The sequence below is a fragment of the Arachis duranensis genome, chromosome 4 (genome assembly GCF_000817695.3).
Source record: "Arachis duranensis cultivar V14167 chromosome 4, aradu.V14167.gnm2.J7QH, whole genome shotgun sequence".
NCBI lineage: Eukaryota > Viridiplantae > Streptophyta > Magnoliopsida > Fabales > Fabaceae > Arachis > Arachis duranensis.
The window spans coordinates 94,590,210-94,595,612 of record NC_029775.3 but is presented as its reverse complement, the minus strand read 5'-3'; the positions used below and the strand labels follow the sequence as shown (position 1 = coordinate 94,595,612).

At 30.9% G+C, this 5,403-nt stretch overlaps 1 long non-coding RNA gene across 8 annotated transcripts; it reads left to right on the top strand.

Annotated features, from left to right (window-relative positions):
• The first annotated feature begins 632 nt into the window (after positions 1–632).
• On the top strand, positions 633–4,224 carry LOC107484966 (uncharacterized). Of its 8 annotated transcripts, none has more exons than XR_008008227.1 (8): positions 633–851; positions 1,279–1,383; positions 2,932–3,040; positions 3,225–3,387; positions 3,496–3,515; positions 3,645–3,688; positions 3,786–3,826; positions 4,054–4,224. It is a non-coding gene; the product is annotated as an uncharacterized LOC107484966 (long non-coding RNA). The 8 variants fall into 8 exon arrangements; XR_008008224.1 differs by having other exon boundaries at positions 3,483–3,515; XR_008008226.1 differs by having other exon boundaries at positions 3,466–3,515.
• Positions 4,225–5,403: the final 1,179 nt, after the last annotated feature.

Sequence of the window (5,403 nt, the reverse complement as noted above, 5' to 3'; positions counted from 1 at the left end):
ATTGTATAATAACACCAAATATTTAAATCAATACAAATAACACAACATTATGCATTAGTCTAAAATCTTATGCATTTTAAACATAAAACATTAACTTATAGTCTTATAATAACTAATAACACAAAATATTAAGGTTTACAATACTTAAATTTCACATAAGAATAGCCATCATCCATCACTAATAACACAAAATATTAATTGTGTATGATGACTGGGCCGACTTCGGGTGACCTGAGCCATGGCCCAGACTCGACCCGAAATAATGACCGAGTCTATTTTTGAGATCCTTATCCGACCCTAGACCCGATGAAATCACACCAAATTAGGCCCTAAAGTGCTCGGGGCCGGGCCAGGTCTTCGGACCGGGCTGGAGCCATGCACACCCCTACTTCACATGAAGTTGATAATTGAGAGTTGTTAGATGAAAATTTAGTTAAATTAGTCAGATTATCTAACGATTCTCAGTTATGAACTTCATGTAAAATCAACTACACCTGAATTTCTACCATTTAATTAAGAAAATTTTTTAATAAAACTTTTTAAAAACCTCTAAAACACACTTTATTTATGATAATTTATAAAAATCCTTTAATAGTTAGTTTATAAAATTTAAACTCTCACCCAAAAAAAAACCCTCTTCTACTGAGTTTTCAAAACTCACCGAGGCAGAGAGAAGACAAGAGAATGGTGTAGCTGTCGTTGCAGTCGCCGTTTCAGCCGTCGATTCCATCGCCGTTGTTGCCACAGTTGTCGCAGGAAGCTTCTCAATCGAGCCGCAGTAGTTGCCCCGGTCGAAAGCTTCTGAATCGAGCCACTGTTTTAGATCTGTTTTCTCCTTCGAGCTACCGCTGGTATTCTTCTTCTTCTTCTTCTCCATATTTCACTTGTCTCTGTCTCTCTGCTTCTTTGAAGTTCCAATTGAGATTGTTCTGTTCTTCTTGAATGGTGAGTCCCACCTTAGTCACGAAGGTACTTTCCTCCATTTTCTCAATATTTTTGTTTGCTTATAATGGTGACTGATAAGCTTGCGAAGTTCTTTTGTGCATCATCCAAATTGAACAAGTTTCTTTTTTACCTTCTTATATTTCTTTTTCACTAATCTTATTTAGTATGATTTCATTTTATCCTTTTGCTACATGTTTTATGTTCCATTATCACATTATATCAACTTTTTATCCTCAATAGTTAAGGATGTCTCCAACACTAGTATGTGATTGTTCTCAACAACTTATATATGTTGTTTTTAAATATATATTCAATTTGGTGATTGTGGAGCAGAACCCCCTTCCGTATCTTGCTCGTTATCCTGAAGCAGATGTATTGACGTCTAGCGATCAAGTTATACCAACAGTTGTTGATGATATCTGGAAGTTTGGCAAGAAGGTGAAAATCTGATAATGAACAGAACTTAATGATTTAGTGTGACCTGATTGCTCTTCTAGTGGGGCTTATTTACTTCAACTGCATAATTATGAATCATGTTGAACTCTTAACATATCATTTGCAAGTGATAATCAAGTGAAACCTATTTATATGAGAATGCTCCTTATAATGATAGTCACCTTTTATGCCATTTTGTACACACTTAGTTTTTCAGGCATCATTTTAGATTTCCTCATCATGCTTTTGGAATGACTTAAGATATGAAACCAGCAAAATTTATTTTCAGGATGAAGCTTTTTACTGTAGTATTATTGGTATTCTTTGGTTTCAGAAACAAAATTTAATCTTAAATGAGATAAGTAGCTAATTGATAAATAAGTAGATGATACCTTTTACAAACTAGGTAAGTTTACATTTCCATTCAACAAGGCATTCAAGTTGATAGTGCATTAATTTTTCTTCATATGCTATGGAGGTTATGACTATGATTTTATATACTTAATAATTATAAAAAAAAAAATTTCCTATCTTTTGTTGGGTCTATTAGCTCTTGAAGTCAAGGTTTTGAAGTGTAGAAACATATAGATATAGACCTTTTTTGCTTAAGCTGTTGTGTAACACTGCATTTTCCTTTTTTGCCAATCACTACATAGGTTGTGATTAGGATTGTATTCGGAAGTCAACAACTGCCATAAAATTGTCTGTATGGCATTAAAAGTTTTGGTCGGCTTATCCTTTCGTTCATTAGTAATGCACTAAGCATGGTTTTGAACATCTTCATGTAGTGCTGTGGCCTGTGGATAATGAAACAGGATAACAAACTTGGTAAAGAAACGAGTTTATTGTAATTAGGAGGTGCCTTGTGACATTTTAGAGATGAAATCGGTTGAAAACGGTACTGTAAAAATGTTCTATGTAAAAATGTTATCCAAATTGGATTTATTGCATGATAATATTTAGGGTGCACAATCTCACAGCATAATGAACTCCATGACGGGTTGTTATTTAGTTTTAAAATTTTTTTCCGCTTTGGTTCTGGGTGTGTGCTTTTGAATGTAATTGGGCCAGAGTCCTTGTGAGTTGTTGTTATATCACTTGTCTCTGAAATTTTCTGTTTCAGTTTATGAAGTCTTATTCATAAATTAAATATTAAAAGAGATTTAAGCATAAATGCGCTTTAAACACACAAGGCTTTGTTGTTGTCGTCATCGTTGTTTGGTTTATAAAGCTTTGTATATTTTGAGGAACATGCCACAAAAACCATATAGCCAATGAAACTGTATGTCTTTGTCTAATGCAGTTGTTTCTATTTGACAGATGAAGGCATGTGATGTCGTCAATAGCAGAATCCACTTTTGTTGTTCCAACTTAGTTGACACATGCTTGCTTTGATTATTTATTGGCAAGAGTAGTTATTCTTGACTAAAAATTAATCCATCCAGATTTTGAAAAGGAAAAGTAAACTAGTTGGTTTAGATTGTTAGAAAAATAAAGTAAATTTTGACTAAGTATTTTATTTATTTATTTATATATTGTGTGCTACAAAAGAATTTCAGGTTTTTATGATGGGCGAGTCAGGAACATCAAGAAGAATGGAAACGTGTTCCCTAAGAATGGAAAAGGTACGATCCCCAACAAGCTTCAGAATGTTCTTAAGGTAGGTCAATCAATTATATTTTCAGCTTATGGGCATGTTATTGTTAATTAGCATTTCATTTCTCTTTATGGGCATGTTCTATCTTATAGAAAATCTTATTTTTGTACATGCAGTTTTTTTGGATCTTAGTGGTGTATTGTTTTGAAGCCAATAGTGAGACAATAATATATACCATGCATTTCAGGTCCATATTACTAATGCTAAAATCTGGAATGCATAGGATCCAAGTATCAAGGAACTGGCTGAACAGATCAGCTTGAGGAGAGAATGGCACGCATAAAAAAAGATCCATCTTTGAAGCATATTTTAGATGAGATAGAGACTGGTGGCCCTGCTGTTAAGATGAGGTTTAGATGGCAAAATTTCTTATCATTTTGGCCATTTTAAAATTTCTATCAGTTCAATGTTTTCCAAATTTTAAATAGTTTCTGAAGTGTTTCAGGTTGTTTGTGCAGTTTGTGACACTGAGCAGCCGGTAAGTATTTTTCTTCCAACTTATTTCTTGGAGATGGACTAGGCTGAATTTGATGCATAATTCCAGCCAGGGATTGTTAATATTCTTGCTTCCTCAATGATGCTGAATGTTTTTTTAATCAATTTGCAGATAGGGAAACAACTGTTTCATTGTGATGATTGCGGAATCTGTAGGTGCGATTCACTTAGCTGTGCTTGAGTATATCCATCTCTTATGTCACCTGAATTTATGACATACAAGCTAATTTTTTATGATCTAATTTGGAAACAGGGTCGGTGGTCAAGAGAATTATCTCCACTGCGAGAAGTGTGGTATGCATTCATCATTCAACCAGCATTGTGCATTTTTTTTTTCTTTCCCTTTTGTTTGTTTTTCCTAAGCTTGTCCATACTTTGTTTTTCTGTGAATAATTAGAAGGGTTTACTCCTTTCAGGCTTTGGTTTATCAGTATCATAGAATAATTTTAAAATTTAGTCCTTGATCAATGCCATGCAAGGTCATGCTAGTCATAGAATAATTTTCTGTGAATAATCTGCAGGGTCTTACTATTCAGTTACACTACGTGACAATCATTTTGTGGAGAACTTCATGGGCATGTGCATTACTGATGCTGCTGTTATTGCAATTATGTAGTTAGATGATATGTTTGGAACTATTGACATTGAGTACTTTTATATATATAGAGAAAGAGTTGTCTTATATTGAGAAATTACTATTTTTTGGTGTCATTAAGGAATTATTGTGCTATAAATGATTTAATTTTTAAATTTTAATGTTAAAAAAATTTAATTTGAGTAGTGCGTAAATGAGATGAAATTAATGAATATTTTGAAATGAAAAATAAATAAACAATCAAAAGGTTTGTGAAAGTTTAAAAATATCGTAAAATAGATTATTTTTGTTAAACTAGAAAATTAATTTGTAGGAATTTTAAATTGCCATATAAGTAATTTAAAATTATCACAAAATACTGGTATAAAATTTTCACTAAACACAAAATCTTCGATAAAAGATTTTGTGGCATTTTAAATTTTAGAGGTTTTAAAAATTTTTCAGAAATTATTTAGTGGGGGTTATAAACTTCCATAGATAGGAGAAAAAAATTTCACAAATAAATAAAAACTTTGTAATGCTAGGACGCTGAGAATAGAATCATAAAATTGCATATTTTATATTTTGTATGAAAGTGGCAGTTTATATATTCATATCTTCACATAGAAGAAGAGAATTTCCTCTGAAACACAGCGAGAAATTTTAAAGTTGAAAACAAGAAAAAAAAAAAAACTCAGTCTATTCGTTAAAAAAGTTTTATTATTTAACAGCGACAATTAAAATAGCAATATAAAAAGAAGTCTTAGAATTTTTTTAGTATCATTAAGTTAATAGAAAACAAATTTAATAAAAATATTTTTTTAGTATATTTGATAAAATTTTAATAATAAAAATAAAATATAAAAAAAATCTAAAGTTATAATTTATATTTTTTCTAAAATTTTTTATTTAAAAAATATATTTTTAATATAATAATAAAATATAGGTTTAATTACTCTGTTGGTCTCTATAATTTTGTAAAATTTTTATTAGGTCCCTGTACTTTTTTTCTTTTAATTGAGTTTTTGCACCAAAATTTTTTTTATTTAGGTCCATACACTTTTTTTTCCTTTTATTTGGGTTTCTATACCAATTTTTTTTTAATTGAGTCTCTATAAAATTAAGCCAATTACTACCAAGAGAAATTTAATTGAAAAAAAATTTGGTACAGGGGTCCAATTAAAAGAAAAAAAAGTATAGAGACCTAATTGAAAATTTCATGAAACTATAGAGACCAACAGAAAAATTAAACCTATAAAATAAAATAAATAATATTCTAAAGCAATACTCAAGAAAT